Consider the following 20,545-nt stretch of genomic DNA (forward strand, 5'->3'; position numbering starts at 1 on the left):
GACAGATCATTACTCTGAATGTAAACTAAATGTTGTTGTATGTAGCTAAAGCTAATCAACAGTGTGAAAGTATAGAGAATAAGTTGTGTAGGACATGGTCGTAATGCAAAAGCAACATGTACACTACAGGCCAAAAGTTTGGAAGCAACTTAAATTTTCTGTTCATAATGGCTTTCTTAAAAACCAGTATGGATTCTTTGGATTTTTGGATGTGTTTACTGCATTATCAGACTTTACCTTTATTGAATTTAACCATTGTCCTCAATTATCCTTACATTGATGTTAGCAGACCATTGCTGAATAAATGTTAACAACAGAAAAGAAGGGCTTAGTTTAGGGTTGAGAAGATTTGGAAGAGTCACAACTTCAGTGCAAAAGTAAAAAAAACAAATCACAGTTTGCATTATTCGCTTTATCTCTTTGGCTTTTGATAGTTTGGATACAAAAATCCCAATAAATCTCAACTGTGTTCATATCTCTGACAAACTACCACAGAAATGTAAATAAACAAGAGTTCAGATTTATACATTAAGGAAAGAAGGATACACAAAGTCTAAGCAATAAAAACCCAAAGACCTGATAATTATAGTCAAAATGTGTTCTAATAAGTGACTCTTTATATAATAATCACGATTATTTTGTTGCAAAGTATAGCAATGAAACTATGATTTTTTTTGTACAAATTTGATCTTGCTTCCAAACTTTTGGCCTGTAGTGTAGCTAAAGCTAATCAACAGTGTGAAAGTATAGAGAATAATAAAGAACAGCTGTGTACACTGTAAGAAAAAGAAAAAACTGTTGTTTTTACGGTAAAAAAAAACAGCAGCTGTGGTTGCCAGAACTTTACCGTAATAAATACGGTGCAACTTTTTCTAATATTACGGTAAAATTATATTAGCACTGTTGATATCCGGTTTAAGATTGCCATTTTATTCAATATTTTACCGTAAAAAATAAAAAGTTTTTCCATTAAAAGAAACACTGTTCTGCTATATAATTGACAAGAAAATACTTTAATGAATTAAAGATATTACCATTAAATATGACATTATATTTATGTTGGAGATATGGTGTTTAGTACATATAACAGTGAGAAAAAGTATTTTTTACAAAAAATAAATGCAAAAACAACGGCTTGTATATATATTACAGTATATTTTTTGCTACAAACATGGTGCCAGTGTATTTTACAGTGGAGTAATGTAATCTACAGACATTTTTTACAGTGTAGGACATGGTCATAATTCAAAAGCAACATGTACTGTGATGAGTAACCAGCACTAATTCCAACTGTCTCCATCTATCCTGCAGCAGTTAGCTGACTAAAGACAAACCTGCCCTAATTTAGTTAAATATTATGTGTGCAACCTGTTTGAACCATTGTTTGAACTCCCAGCCCTTCCCTTTTAAGTAACAAATTCATGCAAATCAAAGTGCAAATCAGATTTAACCCTTTGAGGGAGCACAGTCTGCATGAAAACTATTCTGAATGGTTTGTGCACTGGATGCTAATTTCCCTCCCTTGTTTTGTCTGTCCAAAAATAGAAATATTTACATAGTGTATGCATGACGAGCCCAGATGTAGCTGTGTTTTCACTGCAGATGATGAATGAGGCGCGTAGGCGAGTGAAAGGTGTGATAAATTATTAGTTATTTCAGAGGTAAGGTATGCACTTTACACGAGGACAAATAATCCTCAGCGAGTATTCAGGGTGCTGCTCAGTGTCATCACAAACATGACAAGTTCTTGGGAACTTATAGGGACAGAGAGGCTGTGAGTCACTGGGGAGGAAATGGGTTGTTTAACTATCTCCCAGTGAGCTGCGGGGACATTTCCTGACTACAAGAATACTGTCACACAGCATAACAGTCACCACTGCTTCTCAGCCTGCAGCAGCTTTTACTATAGACACTTTAACTCTATGGAGTCTTTATGGGCTATTTTGTCCATTTTTGAACGCTTTTCATCCTGTATACACCACTTAAAACATGTTTAAATGCCTAAATGTTTTTATTCTAGTGTGACTCTATTTTCTTTGTCTTGTGTGTTTAGCATCACAATTTTGGTCATTTTGTGGTTTTTTGGTGTCTTTTTTTGTTATTTTGTGTCTTTTTTTGGTCATTTTGTGTCTTTTTTAGTCATTTTGTGTTTTTTGTGAGTTTTGTTGTCTTTTTTTAGTCATTTTGTGTCTTTTCTTGGTCATTTTGTGCATTTTTTAGTCATTTTGTGTCTTTTTTTAGTCATTTTGTGTCTTTTAGTGTCTATTTTTGGTCATTTTGTGTCTCTTTGTATCTTTTTTTAGTCATTTTGTGTCTTTCTTTTAGTCATTTTGTGTCATTTTGTGTCTATTTTTGGTCATTTTGTGTCTTTTTTTAATCATTTTGTGTCTATTTTTGGTCATTTTATATCTTTTTTAGTCATTTTGTGTCTATTTTTTGTCATTTTGTGTATTTTTTAGTCATTTTGTGTCTATTTTTTGTCATTTTGTGTCTTTTTTTGTCATTTTGTGTCTTTTTTTGGTCATTTTGTGCATTTTTTTTGTCATTTTGTGTCTTTTTTTGGTCATTTTGTGCATTTTTTTTGTCATTTTGTGTCTTTTTTTAGTCATTTTGTGTCTTTTAGTGTCTATTTTTGGTCATTTTGTCTTTTTTTGGTCATTTTGTGTCTTTTTTAGTCCTTTAGTCCTTTTAGTTCAACATAAAATGTGATTTTGAATCTTTTTTTTTTACTTTCAAAACACTATCATGCTCAATAAAGAATTTTAAATGTTGCAAATGTGAACAAAGGTGTCAAATCTAACATATAAGAGGGGTCCATCCAGTTCTATCATTTTATACTAAATCTATTTGAGCTTGTCTCCAGTTTTACTTGGTATATCATCATCAAACTGAAACTGGCCTCATGGAGTTTACAGCCAGAACTTTAGAGGTAAATTTACAGTAGGGCTCCACGCTGCTTTGTTTTCTAGTCTGGATGTCATTAACAAGTCTGGATTTGGAGCTTTTGGAGACTCCAGAGGGTTAACACATTAAAACTTGTTCAATGTCATCTTTCATCTCATATCTAAAAGTATGAACTGTCCTCTCAGTCTTATTATTTATCAAGTCAGAGCCCAAGAGGTCAGTTTAAGATTCTGCTGCATATATAAATAGGAAAGTGAGTTAAGACAAATGTTGAACCTGATTATCTAAAAGCCCCTGGAGCTTTAGAGCAGCTTTAGTAGGAACCACCTGCATTTGTCATGACTGACTTAACATACGAGTCTTTTTATATAAGCCCTCATTCTTTCATGAATATTCCACAGTTTCCACAGCTGTTTGTCTTCTGTAAATTATTAAAATAAGTAGCTGAATAATGAGACAAGGAAGAAGAACAACAAATAAATCAGTCATAAGTTTTACACTGCAAAAACCAACTGACAAAAAATAAGAAATAACTAGAATTAAGCAAATACAGGCTCGAAACAAGTAAAATTATCTGCCAGTGCAGTAAGTGAATTTTTCTTTGTAAGAATTCTTTAAAAAAAAGTAAAAAAATGTTTTTATAACATTAAAATAAGCCAAAAATACTTGAAACAAGCACGTTTTGGTGGTAGAAAATGCTTTTGAAATAGCATCAAAACTACATGCAACTAAAACTCTCAACTGGAATCAATATTTTAGGTAAAAACTCACCATATTCAACAGGTGAATAGCATGAAAAGCATGAAAAAGCTCACAATGTCAATCCTAAAAACAAGTCTTTAAACAATAAGATAATCAAATAAGCACATAATAATAATACTATTATTAAATAAGCACATAAAGCTATGATCAGTAGGTAAATTATACTCAATTCCATATAATTAAGATACTATTGTTAGATATAAGAAGAAAATACTTGGTAAGCTTCATGTTTTTTGCAGTGTATTTGTCTGTTTTTCTATTTCCAAGAAACCAACTTCTTACTACCAACTTAAAAAAAACCTCCAAATGCAGCTCAACAAGTTTAAAGTCTTTTGAGGACAGATTCCTGACTCAGATCAAACTAAGATGCCAACCTACCCGTCTTAGTCAGATAATTGATTGTTTTGGTTTGAGACGACAAAGATGTTTCGAGTGGATTAGATCGGTTTTATAAAAGCTTTTTTTTCATGCCAAGTGATTTATTTCCAAGAAACACAGTCATGGAAAAAAATTATTAGACCACCGTTTCTTCAATTTCTTGTTCATTTTAATGCCTGGTACAACTAAAGTTTCATTTGTTTGGAGAACTATAATGATAACAACAAAAATAGCTCATAAGAGTTTAATATAAGAGCTGATATCTAGATATTTTCCATGGCTTTCTTGATAACAACCAAAATCATTATTAAAAAAACATGGAAAATGTCTAGATATCAACTCTTAAATTAAACTCTTATCAGCTATTTTTGTTGTTATCATTATATTTGTCCAAACAAATGTACCTTTAGTTGTAGCAGGCATTAAAATAAACAAGAAATTGAAGAAAACAATGGTATAATAATATTTTTCATCACTGTATTTTTTGTCATTTTTTCATCTATATTTGGTAATTTTTTGTCTTTTAGTCATTTTGTGTCTTTTTTGACACAATCTAGTCATCTACATCTAGTCATGGAAACATTCTTGATAATAACCAAAATCATTATCAAAAAAACAAAAGCAGGATCTAAAGTGGAGCTTTTGCACAATTCTTTGTGGAGAAACTTGATTAGTCGACAAAATTGAAGGAGTGTTATTCAACAAAGAACACTACATGGGTTCACTGGTCTTCCTAAAGAGAAAGGATTTGCGTTATTGATCAGAATGTGATGATGATAACAGCGATAATCAATAATAATATTGTAATTTTAAGACACAGTGTGCATGCATGTGGAGGAGCTGGACTCATTGTTGTGGCAGAGTCTTTGTTTGTTTGCAATGTTTGTAAGAAATCCTGTTAATCTGTTAAATAATTGTGGGTTTTTTGTTGTTGTCTCAAAGCTTTTTTGTGTGTTCTTGCACTGCAAAAAGGTGTGTCTAAAAACCAGATAAAAACACTAAATCTGAGGGAAATGATCTTGCTGCATGGACAGATAATTTACCTTGACAAGACTTCTTAAATTAAGATTATTAAATCTAGAAATAAGCACGTTGAAGGCTTAAAATAAGAAATTAACTCTTAAAACAAGATAAATTATCAAACACTTCTAAATCTAAAGTTTATTTTATCTTGGTAAGAAACAAATAATTGTCAGGTCACTCTGCTCGGGCCAGTTCATCGCTGCTTGCAGCTTTAATTTTATCTCTTTTGTACATTTGATGTCTTTTTTGGTCATTTTGTAACCAAAAGAAGATGTAAAAAGATACAAAATAGCAAAAAAGACACTAAAAAGACACAAAAAGACATAAAATGACCAAAAAAGACACAAACGACGTAAAATCACCAAAAAAAGACATAAAAAGACAAAAAAACACCAAAAAAAGACACAAAAAGTTTTTTTTTATCTTGGTAAGAAACAAATAATCATCAGGTCACTCTGCTCGGGCCAGTTCATCGCTGCTGGCAGCTTTAATTTATCTTGTTTTAAGAGTTAATTTCTTATTTTAAGCGTTCAACATGCTTATTTCTAGATTTAATAATCTTAATTGAAGAAATCTTGTCAAAGTAAATTATCCGTCCATGCAGCAAGATCATTTCCCTCAGATTTACTGTTTTTATCTGTTTTTTAGACATTCTATTTTTTGCAGTGTGTATAATCAGCTAATCCTGTGGTTCCCAGCTGTTTTGTGCAGGGCCCCCTTTTGTAAATAAAATAATTTTCGAGCAGCCGGCCAACAACACAATGGGGCTTCTCTTTAATGAAGTCAATGGGCGAGAAAGGCCTTGTCATACTTTCTTGTCTTTGTTTTGTGATTCATCGTCTGCTTTAGGTTTACCTTGCAGGAATTTCACAAACGGGAAAAGAACTTTGCATTATTTATATGAAGCCTATAACATCTCGGGGCCACCCATAGGGGTCCAGCCACTGAACTAATTGATGAGTTGAAGAAATCCTTTTTTTGTAAACTAAGAATATCTTTAGTGGACGACAGCCTGACAACCTGCTCTGCAGCAGGCTGGACTGTTTCCCTGCAGCCCATGAGACGAGAGATAAATATTGCAGAGTAATTGAATCACTCAGATTATTTCCTGTGGGGGGAACAGGACAGAACATACAAGCCTGAACACAGCAACTGCCCCACGACTCCTCCACGATAATCTTGTTCTAACAGGACACACATCTTCTAAAATAAGTCAAAGAGTCAAAATTAACTCCTTATCGCTCCGAGGCCGAGCTGTCTCTTCCCTCAGAGGGAGATGAGGGGACCGGCACCCTCCTCCTCCTCCTCCTCCTCTCTTACATAAGCCCACTCCCTCTTGCCAGATTTGTTTAAAATTTGGTTGTGTGAAGCACAGAGTGCAGGGCCAGCAGAGGAAGTGGTTGCTACAGATCCACGATACCAGATAACAGAGCCCGAGGAAGTGTGAGAAAGACATAAAAAGATTGATGCACAGAGAGATGTACGGTCAGGTGAGGGAGCAGATAAAACCCTCTGGCTTTTAAAAGTGCACAATCACATGCAAAAAAGAAGGAAAGATGACAGAGTTTCACTTCCAGACTGATTATATAAACTCACCCCGGCAGCAGCAACAAGTCAGACGGACAACTTTCATGAAAAAAGTCCAAAAAAAAACACCTTTTTGGAGTTTGACGCAGCTACAGAGAGGCTAATGATGGTGCTGAACCTGCACGTCCCCCTAAAACCATCACCCACTAAGACCCCACAGCTCCACGAACCTGTCCACAGAGAGCAAGGCACGTTACCTGAGTCCACCACCAGCGCTGTGGAGAAACACACTCGCGCCAGCCGGCTGATCTCTGCAACAACTTCCCACAGTCACAGTGTCACTCTCAGCCTTTTCCTCAGAAATCTCCTCTATCCTCCGGGCTTCTCCTTCCTTCTCCCGTCCCCTCTGTTCCCTGTCTTTTTTCAGCAGCAGCCTCTCTTTCACTCCTGGGAGCTTTGACCATTTAAGGAGAAGGGCTCTGTATGCCTCTTTGGGCTGCTGTGGAGTGTGTGTGTGTGTGTTTCTATGTGTGTGTGTTCTCAGGCTGCGGATCATCCCTCAACTAAAAAACCTGAAGAAAGTACGAAAACTATGTTTTTTCCTCCCCGCAGGGTTTGTTTTCATTCTCTAATCACAGTGTGGGAACAGTAGGAGAGCTTTGTGTGTTGTTGTACGTGAGGACATGTTTGTGAAAGATAGATAGACAGATTGTGTCCGTCTGATGTGTGTTTACTCTGCAGCCTGAGAGGAATCCACACATGCACTGCTGAGCTCTTCAAGTTTATTACTGTTTGGTAAACTGAATTGTCAAACCTCGCACCGTTTCTGCTGCTTTACAGCACTGAGACATTTAGGTTTTAGGAGCTGCAATCATCCTGATTTTTTTTTTGTGGAGGAGTTAAAAAAGAGCACGGCACACAGAGCCACATTGTCTGGAGCAACACAGCTGACGACACAGCAAATTACAGCATCACAGTTTGGATTATTGATTAATAAATGCCGCGATGTGAAAGAAAGGAGCGATCTGTGCAAAAAGGTCACATGGTCACATCTTCTTTTGAAAAAAAAAAAGATTAGGTAATTGAGGTTGTGTTGTTTCACCTGAAGCCAAAAAATGATTCTGATTCAAGTAAAAGTACCAGTACAACAATGTAGAAATACTCTGCTACAAAAACTCTGCATTTAAACTGCCACCAAACAGAAAGTATACAAATATACTTGAAGTATCAAAAGTGAAAGTACTCACTCTGCAAAAAAATGGCTGTCTATGATTGTCATAAGTTACATTATTAATACGAACGTACAAATTGTGATATTCTGGGTCGATACTGACGTACAGGTACATCTAAAAAACAATTAGAATTTTATGACAAAGTTCAATATTTTTTGTCAATCATTTCAGAAACAGAAACTCATACATTATATAGATTCGTTACACATAGAGTGAAATATTTCAAGCCTGTTTTCTTGTAATTTTGATGATTTTCACTCTACGCATAATGAATCTATAAAATATTTCTGAAATAATTGACAAAAAATATTCAACTTTTTCACAATATTCTATTTTTTTTAGATGTACCTGTATAGAATAATAGCTACCGATGTTTTCTGTTGTCCCTTTTGTTTTGTTTTTATTTATTACACATTGTGTACCAGAGAAACAAATAAATCTTTATCATAAAAAAAAAACAGTTTGAAGGGACCGTTTTTTTTTTTTAAATGATTAGGTAATTGAGGTTGTGTTGTTTCACCTGAAGCCAAAAAATGATTCTGATTCAAGTAAAAGTACCAGTACAACAATGTAGAAATACTCTGCCCTGCATTCAAACTGCCACCAAAGAGAAAGTATACAAATATACTTGAAGTATCAAAAGTGAAAGTACTCGCTCTGCAGAAAAATGGCTGTCTATGATTGCCATATTATCATAAGTTACATTATTAGTACGGACGCACAAATTGTGATATTCTGGGTCCAAACTGATGTACAGGTACATCTCAAAAAATTTGAATTTCATGAAAAACTTTTGTCAATTATTGCAGAAAGTGAAACTGATACATTATATAGATTCATTACACATATAGCGAAATATTTCAAGCCTGTTTTTCTTGTAATTTTGATGATTTTCACTCTACGCATAATAAATCTATAAAATATTTCTGAAATAATTGACAAAAAATATTGAATGTTTTCACAATATTCTATTTTTTTTAAATGTACCTGTATAGAATAATAGCTACCAGTGTTTTCTGTTGTCCCTTTTGTTTTTTATTACACATTGTGTACCAGAGAAACAAATACATCTTTATCATAAAAAAACAGTTTGAAGGGACTGTTTTTTTTTTTTTTTTAATGATTAGGTAATTGAGGTTGTGTTGTTTCACCTGAAGCCAAAAAATGATTCTGATTCAAGTAAAAGTACCAGTACAACAATGTAGAAATACTCTGCTACAAAAGCTCTGCATTTAAACTGCCACCAAAGAGAAAGTAAAGCATTATCATTAAAATATACTTAAAGTATCAAAAGTGAAAGTACTCACTCTGCAGAAAAATGGCTGCCTATGATTGTCATATTATCATAAGTTACATTATTAGTACAAACGCACAAATTGTGATATTCTGGGTTGAAACTGATGTACAGGTACATCTCAAAAAATTTGAATTTCATGAAAAAGTTCAATATTTTTTGTCAATCATTTCAGAAAGTGAAACTCATACATTATATAGATTCATTACACATAGAGTGAAATATTTCAGGCCCGTTTTTCTTGTAATTTTGATGATTTTCACTCTACGCATAATGAATCTATAAAATATTTCTGAAATAATTCACAAAAAATATTCAACTTTTTCACAATATTCTATTTTTTTAGATGTACCTGTATAGAATAATAGCTACCTATGTTTTCTGTTGTCCCTTTTGTTTTGTTTTTATTTATTACACATTGTGTACCAGAGAAACAAAGAAATCTTCATCATAAAAAAACAGTTTGAAGGGACTGTTGCGACACATCAGATAAACATCTGACAATAGATATAAATAGAGAATATGAGCTCATTTACTGACAGGCCAAATGTTTGTGGTAACTTTTGTTTTAAGCGATACAACTGTGCATCCCTTATTATTTGAATATTCATACTGACGCATCAAGTAGCAAGTTACTGTTGTAGCTGGTTCAGGTGAAGGAAGTTTAAACTACTTTGTATTTTAGTAGTTTATTCAAGTGATTCATAAGAGGTTCAGAAGATAAATATGAGAGGAGATGAGATGATGAAGCGGAGAGTAAATATGAAAATACAAAGTTGTAATATACAAGTCTGGAATGTTTTTTTGTTTGCTTTATAGTTAAATATCAGATCATTTTAACTCTTGAGCCTCAAACTGAACCAGCTGAGAAGTCTGGAAACACTTTACAATAACCCTCATTTATAAATGGTAAACAGATCATTTATAAACTGTATATAGGCCATTTAGAATGGAAAATATATAATTTATTATGTATTATGTATGTTTAACTAACTAAATCATTTATAAATGACAAATAGATGGTATATTAATGAACGTTTATAGTTACTTTACCATTAAAAAACAATTAAATTATAATTAATAGTTTATCAATAGTTTTAGTTGCACTCATTTTACCATTTTTAACACCATATTAAGTATGTTGATGATTTTGAAATGATTCATAAACCTTTAAGAAATTAGTTGAAAACATTTAAAGATTAAATATATGTATAGCACTTTGTAAATGGTTAATAACTGGTTTATAAACCATCTATAAACATCACTTAGTTGGTTATTGTAAAGTGTTACCAGAAGTTTCAATGAGAAATTCTTCTTTGGGTAAATACTAAGTTATGTGACATGTGACGAGGGGACGAAAGTATCAATTGTTACAAACTACAAACTATACAAGATTACTGTACATTAAAATGTCCTTAGCTAGCTGGGAGGGACTCTCTGTTTCTATCTATTAGGAAACTGAAAGTAAAGAATCCACTTCTTGAGTAAAAGGAAGTATAATTAGTATAATATTAGTTAAGCACAGTTCTTAGTTTCATAGTTTTTTGAGTCAGCCGTTTTGTTTTTCCTCCTTTTGGAGTGATTTTGTGTTCTTTATTGTTATTTTACCCCCTTTAGTCCTGATCCAGTTATTCATAGTGTTTTTGTAGAATCTTTTATTTTTCCTATCAGGTTTTGTACCTTCCTTTTGGAGTGTCTTTTGTTTGTAGGAGTTTTTATTTTATTGTTTTCCCCTTATCTTAGATTAGGATTATTTATTTATTTTATTAGTGTAGATACAGATTCAGTGTTGAGTCAGGAGTTTCATAGCCCTTTTCTTTCATTCTGTGAGATTTTCCTTGCTGCATTTTTTGAATAAAGAGATTTTATGTTCACCTGCTCTGCATCTAAGTGCTGACTTGAGCCCGGCCTGACAAAAATTAAGTTATTTTCCACTTCTGCCCAAATCACTTGGCAAAACTGCACTTTATATTTCAATTGGCATGCTTGAAACAAAGTGCTACTCAGTCAAAAACAGCGAAACAAGCAAATTAAACATACAAACACACACAACGTATGCAGTCTTGCCTCTACGAACAGAAATAATATCTTATTTTACTTGCAGGGGAGCAGAGAGAGCCTTACCTTGCTGCAGCTGCTGCCTCGTCCTGTGCCACCTGTTGAAGCCAGAGCACAGACAGAGACAGAGAGAGTGAAAACAGCTTATTTGCATTTAACAGGAAAGCATGTGCAATGCAAATGTCATGAGTCACAGTGGGTGTGAGAGTGGCAGAGTGAGAAAAGAAATGGAGAAGAAATAAATTGAGTTTCCTGTCCTGTGGGGTTGATGAAATTCATCTGATTGGTAGAACTACTGTAACTCTTGTTTCAGGAAGTATCTTACCCCCCCTCTTACCCCCCCTCTCCACCCCCTCCTCCACCTCTATAGCTAGGGGCAACAAAAACCTGGCAACCATGTCGAGTACATGAAGTGCCTGATCCGCTGGTTGAAAGCTCTTGGCCCAGGTAAAGGCTACTGTGTCATCTGCTTTAGGTGCTCTCAGGTAAAGGTTGGTCATATTATGATACCAAGCAAAGGGCTAAACAACACTGACTTTATGTGGAGCAAAACAGCAGAGCAGAAATATGAATGTGATGAGGTGAGGGTTACTAAATTAACCAGCATTGTTCAAATATGAGTGGGGAAAAAACACTTAATCCTCTGAACCCAAAGCCGTTTTTAGGGCGTTTTTTTACTTTGTACTTTTTATTCATTGTGGCCAGGGTCGGCTCTAGCCCATTTGGTGCCCTAGGTGAGATGAAACCTGATCTCACAGGAATCCGTGAAATAGCCACGGATTCGCTTAACTCAAAATCCGTGGAATAGCCACGGAATCACTCAAATTTCCATGAAGCTGACACAGATTTTACTACAATGCAAGTTAATGACAGTCATATCCCGTGGCTATTCCATGGATATTTTTTCCTATTGGTTTGTGTCCAATTCACGTGACTTTTAAGGTCCCGGCGGTCAGAACAAAAAAACATGGTGGACAGTTCTCTCATTTTTAGTGAAAAAATATTTTGACTCAGTTTCTGCATAAAAATGGATTTTGATCACATTTCTAGCGAGAAATATATGTTTTATTTTCTAAATATTCACTCAGTGAATGTACATAATCACTTTGTATGTTGGAATAGCCACGGGATATGACTGTCATTAACTTGCATTGTAGCGAAAATGTAGAGTGATTCCGTGGCTATTCCACGGATTTTGAGTTAAGCGAATCCGTGGCTATTTCATGGATTCCTGTGAGACCAGGTTGGCGAGATCCATTGGTGTTGAACAGCTCCGCTTGCTGTTTCCCGGAGGGGGGAACTCCTGTTTTTGTTTACCCATGGTGCCAACCAGGCTATATAATACAACAGTCTGTCTATAGAATTATTAGTTAGAGACAAGAGAGGCAATGAAAGTGCAAACCCTGCGAAAAATGTGCTTAGCTGTGTTAAGCTAGCGTTGCTTTATTTCAACCTAGCTAGCAAGCTAATACAAATCAAACGTCTTTACACAAAAAGCCATTTAAAAAAAGATTGGGACTTCTTCTCTTCCTCCTCTTTTCTTCTCTTTCTATACCGCGCACCGGAGAGCTTTGACGGCCGTTTTCCTCTGTGACAGCGGTCTGACCGTCTAAAGGGGGGCAAGGCAATGACTCAGCACCACAAGTGACAAAATGTCATTGTTTATCTGTTTATTTATTTTGTTAATATTTATTATTTTCAAGACAGAACACGAAGTGAGGGCGACAATGGGCATCGAAATTTATTATTGTTTATATATTTTTTTCTCCCTCGAACGTGACTGGCGGCGCCCCTCCAGCAGATGGCGCTCTAGGCAACCGCCTATGTCGCCTAGAGCCGGCCCTGACTGTGGCCTTGTATTTCATTGCAATAAATAAATCCTGCATCTCTATGGAATCAGTACAATCATGGCAAGAAGTGGGGAAGAACTAAAAAAATGTCTTTTGTGCAGAATATCTCAGTTATAAATACATCTATTAAAAAAATAAAGAATTGGGGAAAACAGCAAGCTGAATTTCTCTGATAAATATATTTTTAAATGGAATAAAATGGAATTTATATATACACAACACTTTTACAAAGGTCAACAGGTGTCATGAATTACGAGAAAAAAATGGGTCTTTACATACTATACATATTAAACTATTTGCATTTTTACAACCTCTACTTAAAGCCTCTCCTGTCCTCTCCTCTCTGCTCTGTGTAAACAGATTTTCAGTGAATATTTGTCACGTGACCGTTGGTCTCGGCAGAATCACTCATGGCTTCGCATTATTGCTGAAGAGCAGAATTTAATGTTTTTAACATAATCTATTTATTCTGAACGGTTTATTTTTCAGGATGTTTCAAATTAAACATATAGAATGAAGTGATTTTGAAGAAATAGCACAATTTTGAGGTTTGTTTTGGTTACTTTTTTTGTTTACAGAAACTTAATCAACTTAATCTTTTATAACCTATGATAAAATTTTGACAATAGCGCCTGTTTTTACAATTTCTTTCTACAATAAACGCTGTTTTTTTGCGATCTGTTAAAGAAAACACATGTTTCAAGGTGTGGTTCAGATGGTTAAATTAACCAGCATTATTCAAATACGAATGGAGAAAAACAACACTTTTAATGATGATTATATAATGGGACCATTTTCCAACAATCTAGGACTAGGGAAGCAAAAATCTGACTTTTAAAACTACTTGAGGTGATGCAGAATCTCACAGCCAGACTTTACTTCATAAATTCTGACACAAATCATTAAGAAAACAGGTTGAAAACGACCTGAATCGTTGCCTGGTGGTGAGATGAAGGTGATGAAGACGTACAGTAAACTCTTTGACACGTTTGTCCTAATTTAACCTCATTTTCACTTCAGACACTGTCAGATACTTTTTGTTTTTCTCTCCAGATCCCAGTCTTTTTGTTTTCCTGGAAGCGTTCATCCTCACCACAAATCAATTTGCATTCCAGCTTTAGTAGATTTTGGTATTTTCACCTTCCTCTTATTTATAGATTCCCCATCAAAGAACAGACTGTTTAAATACACACACACACACACACACACACACACACACACACACACACACACAGTGACAGACATACACACACACACATACACTGACACACACACAAACAGTGAAACACACACACACGCACACACACAGACACACAGACACACAGACACACACACACACACACACACAAACAGTGACACACACACACACACACACACACACACACACACACAGACACACACACACAGACACGCACACAGAGCCACACACACACACACACACACACACACAAACAGTGACACACACACACACACACACACACACAGCCACACACACACACGCACACACACAGACACACACACACAGGCACACACACGCAGGCACATACACACACACACAAACACACACACACAGACACACACAGGCACACACAGGCACATACACACACAGACACATACACACACAGACACAGACACACAAAAACACACAAAAACACACACACACACACACACACACACACACACACACAGAAACACACAGACACACACACAGAAACACACACACACAGACACACACAGGCACATACACACACAGACACATACACACACAGACACAGACACACAAAAACACACAAAAACACACACACACACACACACACACACACACACACAGAAACACACAGACACACACACACAAACACACACACACACACACACACACACACACACACACACAGACACAGACACACACACACACACACACACACACACACACACACACACACACACACAGCATTTGAGACTGCTTTTCTAAATTATTTACATTCAGTCTCCGATGGATCTTTTTTCATTGCACAACTTGACTGTGTCTTCTTTTAAACAGCAACATAAAACCTAAAAAAACAAGTTTTATCTCTTTGTTATGTTACAGTAAAGTGGATTTAATATCTCGTATTAATGTTTTATTAGTGTAAAGTAGATAAAAAGGGAATGTGAAGTAGTTTTAAAAGCCTTAATGGAGGCAGAAGACCAGAACCAGCGCAGATACTGCAGCACTGACACACATTTAAAAGCCCACATTAGCTAAAATTAGACGACATTAGCTAATTATAATCTGTTAGTCTGCCAACACGCTGAACTAAGATGGTAATTATTGCACTGTAAACATCATGCCTGCCTAATATACTGACATTAGCGTTTGGCTCAAAGCTCCAGCATTGACTAAAGCTGCGTTTACACCAAATCCTGCTTTTCCATTTTCATCTAAACATGTGCAAAGATTAGGCCAAATTAGTCGGCTGGCATTTAAAAAAGCAGTCGAGACGAGGGCTGCACTGTAAAAATAATTGTTTCATTTACAGTAAAATACCAGCAGCTTTGGTTGCCAGAACTTCCCTGTAAAAATGCAGTAAGTGGGTTTTCTACTGTTAATTTTAAATGTAAATATCAGCAACAACTGTAATTTAGACTGAATATTCCCTTTATTTTTAGGGTAACTATGTCATTGTGACATCATGGTATTTCTCCATTAACTTTACATTCATATTTTGTACAGCAAAACTGTGTTTCTTACAGTTTATGACAAAAGTTAAAGTTTTGTGCTGACACATAAATAGAGACAAAACAATCATGCTCTCATTCACTCCTACGGGCAATTTAGAGCCACCATGTTACATGCTCTCACCGATGATATTTACTGATGCATGTGGGATGTAATGAGTAAAATGCAGAGGAGGAAAATTAAACTAAGAGTGTCTGTCTCCACAGTAAATCATCTGAATGAAAGTAATGATTAAATTCTCTTATTTACTGGCTTATCACTCAAAGTGAAATCAAAACTTACGTCTTACATCAAAAGCTAAAATATTTCATTATTTTATGAATGAAGTGGTGCATGAGCTGCAGCAGCCGTGCTGTGTGTGTGTGTGTGTGTGTGTGTGTGTGTGTGTGTGTGTTCCACCAATCCCCCCCAAAACCTTTTTGGCCTTTTTGGGGGGTAAAATGTCGCTGGACCTTAATTTAGACTCTGTTCTCTGTGGTTCTGAGTCCCTTTGGGAAAGTTCCTCCAGTCGAAAAATGGTTTAAATAAAACCTCAGAGAACTGCTAGCATGGCTTTGTTTATACATTCGTGGAAAAAAACATGGTTTTCTTAATAATAACCAAAATTGTTATCATGAAAACCATGGAAAATGTCTAGATATCAGCTCTTAAATTAAACTCTTATCAGCTATATTTGTTGTTATCATTATATTCGTCCAAACAAATGTACCTTTAGTTGTACCAGGCAATAAAATGAACAAGAAATTGAAGATAACAAGGGCGGTCTAATAATTTTTCCCATGACTGTCTGTGTCATACAGTATGTCTTTAGTTTTTGTTTGTCTGCAACATTTTTGCAGTCCTTTGTGAGCTGTTGTCTTGTCTGTTGTTGATACATTATCATGTGTCTTTATGTAACTGTTTCATAATCGTTCTTCTTTTAAGCTGTATCCTAAAATATCTGCTTTGATGTCATTTTTCATCTCGCTCGTCCTTCAATAATCCACATGAATATGTCCAAGGACTGCAGATGAAACCCTTTGGTTAAACCAGGGGTCGGCAACCTTTATGAGCAAAAGAACCACTGTGTTCCGAAAAAAGGGGAAAAAATGTCGGAATGGAGCCGCAAATCTTATTTTAAGCCATACAATGATGATAAAACAGCCTACTAAGTCTAAACTAACCCACCAGCTTTACTACTAGGTTATAATGAACATTTATCAATATGATTTTGTAAGAAAGCAATGAGAACCAAAGTGCAAATGAGAAGCTTGACACTTATTTCAGGAATTAGGAATCAAGAGCTAGCCTAGCGAGGGAAACTTAAAACTAGACTTGAAGTTGGAAAAAAGTTTTTAAAAAGTGTTTCATTGCCATATATAAGCTGCACATTTTTACAATTGAATACTAATTGCTTCTACACCAGGGATGGGCACTTAAATGCTGCAGGGGGCCACAATTTTTCATGTTCACCACCACAGGGCCACATATAGGAGCGTGCACTTAACCAGATATGATGAAACTGCAATTTTTAATATGTTTACAGTGCAGTAACTTAACATATTTCATGCTCAAATGCATGTATAACAGTATAAATAGGAATACAAAAGGTTTGAAGCAAATTAAAATAACCACTTACTGTGATTTCTTTTGTTTTCAGTGCAAGAACAGCAGACCAACATTAATTGCAAGAAGTCATTTTGTGCATTTTTACACTGCACTTTTAAGATTTCATGCTCGAATGCTTGTAGTTGTACTGAGGGCCACTTCAAGTGAGCGTGAGGGCTGTATGTGGCCCCCGGGCCTCCAGTTGCCCATCCCTGGTTTACACCAATGTTAAATAAAAATTTGACTATAAACAAATTACCGTTTCATTTCATATAAATGTTTTTGTCACAGCCACGGGGCATGTGGCTCTGGAGCCGCAGGTTGCCTACCATATGGGTTAAACCTATGTTTCACTGAAAAATAAATAAAAAAGTAAAGTGGAGTATTGTTGAGGCGATCTTCATCTACCTTTCCTCTGTGGGGAGAGATCCAAATATGCAGAAACCTCCCTCACATTATCAGTGACTGCATAGCATCATAAACATCTTGAAGTACGCTAAATGGCAGAGCATTCATCAACTTTTATAACAGCAATGTGCAAATGTGGTCGTGCTGCAGCTGTTAGTGCTGGGTATGTAGCCTCTTTTAGTAAACAAAGGTCACGGCAACATGGCACTGGACAATGTAAACTTTAGACAGGAGACCATAAAATAAACAAACAAGCAGACATGGAGACGGCTACTGACTCTTCATTTAAATAGCATTTCCCCCTCTGAGGCCACCCATCCCAGCATGCTCTGACTCTCCTCTACCACACAAATAAACAGTTACTCATAAGACTCGTCCTTCTGAGACATGCAGGGACTCTGTCCTAGAGAGGGAGAATTTGGAAATATGTGCCATGATCGTATTTAAACATGATTAGTAGCAGAAAGAAAGTTCTTAGAAAGTTCTAAATGTTTTTTTAACACTATTTTTATTTGGGTTTTAGCAGTTTGAAGTTTTAACACTCTTAGCCCCACTACACCAAGTTTTCTTTGAAAGCTAAAAATATGCAGTTTGTCATAGAAAGAAGGACATTACCATCAAAATCACTTTATTCTACATGTCTCGTTTGGAATAACTAGATCCTGTTAAAAACACTGTGAAGTCATGATTGATTCTGCTGAGATGAACAATCACGTGACAAATATTCACAGAAAATCAAGTGTGGTTGTAAAGGTGCAAGGTGCTCATGCAAGAAGGCGCACTGGAATTGCAAAGATCTTTGTAGTTGCTTGTAGCAATTGAATGTATGCATGTTATTCATTTTGCAGAATACATGCACTGTATATGACCTATATCAATATATGTCCGACCGCTTAGGAACCTTGAAATGACGTAAAAACATGGTGAAAATGAACATATCTATTTGATCAAATAATCATCTAGTGATATTCTCAATAGTTTTAAATGATTATTTGACCCAGAAAATGTAGATTTTGACACCAAGATTGACCTTCTAAGTGGCTTAGAAGATATATTGGTTCTCATAGACTTTATATGGGCGCAATCTCCAATCTGCAATCTTGAACCTATGGTGACAGAGAGTATGTGTGAAAAAATTTGGTGCTTTTGTCCGGCATGTCCCCTTTATTTAGCTCCACCGCTTTACTAAAAATGTAATTTATATAAGTCAGAGTAATGAGTGGTGACATGTGCTATGCTGCTGTTGATTGCTGTTTGATTTTTTTTCTCTTCTTTTTTAAGGAAGATGAAGAAAGGAGGAAGATGGAAAAGGAGAAAAGGAAGGAAGGGAAAGGAAAGGAAGAAAAAAGGGGGGGGGGGGAATCAAGCAGCTTCTCTCTTTTCTCTCTTTTGTGACTGCTTATTTCTTTTATTAATAAATAACAGATTGTACATTTTAACTTTTAAATTAACAGGGTAGGCGTGATAAGCTATGCTTCAGCCTTTTCGGTCCAAATGTCTATGATCAATTTTCTTTCTCTGTTTACTTATTGTAATAAATGTAGTTATATATAGATATATAGATCTATAGATATATTTATAGATCTATAGATATATTTACCTTGACCAAGGAGGTTAGGCAGGATTGCAGAAAAACTACTGTCCCAACTTTAATGAAACTTGGTGAAAGGGTGCAGCGTGGGCCAAAGAAGAGTCTGTTACATTCTGGAGCAACTAAAAGTCTGCACCGTGTACTTTTTATCTTAGATATCTCAGTGTCTTTATATAAACCTGCTCAAAGCACTTCAGAACAATTCAAACATTAAGTTTAATTTACGGTAAAATACCAGCAGCTGTGGTCGTCAGAAGTAAAATATACAGTGAGTTGGTTTTCTACTGTAAATTTAAATGTAAATATATATAAAAAATGTAATTTAGACTGACTAGTCCTTTTTTTAGGGTATTTGTGTCCTTGTTACATTATGGTATTTCTCCTCTAATTTTACACATAAAAAACTGCACGTTTTCTACAGTTTAAAAGTTTTGTATTAATGCTTGATTTATGGTCATTAAAATAATTTACTACCATGATATTATATATAATTTTTAATTTTTACACCCTATTTTTGATGCAATTTGACAGTGTTTTACTGCAATCTCTAGAAACATGTTTTATAGTGTAGACCAAGGAGGTTAGGCAGGATTGCATAAAAACTAGCGGCCCAACTTTAATGAAACTTGGTGAAAGGGTGCAGCGTGGGCCAAAGAAGAGTCCATTACATTCTGGAGCAACTAAAAGTCTGCACTGTGTACTTTTTATCTTAGATATCTCAGCGTCTTTATATAAACCTGCTCAAAGCACTTCAGAACAATCCAGACATTAATGTAAAGTATAAAAGTGATGTCAATTAAAAATGGGATGTAGCTAAAAATACTTAGTTTACATTAAAAAAAAAACGTCCTGACCTCCCCTCATTCTCCCCACGGCCCCCTCTGATAGATAAAACTCACTCCCTCACTCTACCAGCTGTTGTGTGCAAATGTAAATATCTGCTGGGTCTATTTTCAGACATCCTCTGGGGTTACCATTAGAGGAGGAAGTAGCTTTAATTCATCAGAGTATACCCCACAACCACAGAAACACTGTGATGCAGCCAACATACCATTCATGGGTCGCTGTGGAGCCTCGTTGACTTCTTCTTCTTCTTCTGGGATTACAGGAGCTGGAGGAGAACCGTCTCCGTCTGCAGGCTCCACATCACACTCAGCCCTAAAACCTGTGACGTCTGCTCCAGGATCAGCTGTGAGAACGGGACCTGAAGGC

This window comes from Centropristis striata, chromosome 2 (genome assembly GCF_030273125.1).
Source record: "Centropristis striata isolate RG_2023a ecotype Rhode Island chromosome 2, C.striata_1.0, whole genome shotgun sequence".
NCBI lineage: Eukaryota > Metazoa > Chordata > Actinopteri > Perciformes > Serranidae > Centropristis > Centropristis striata.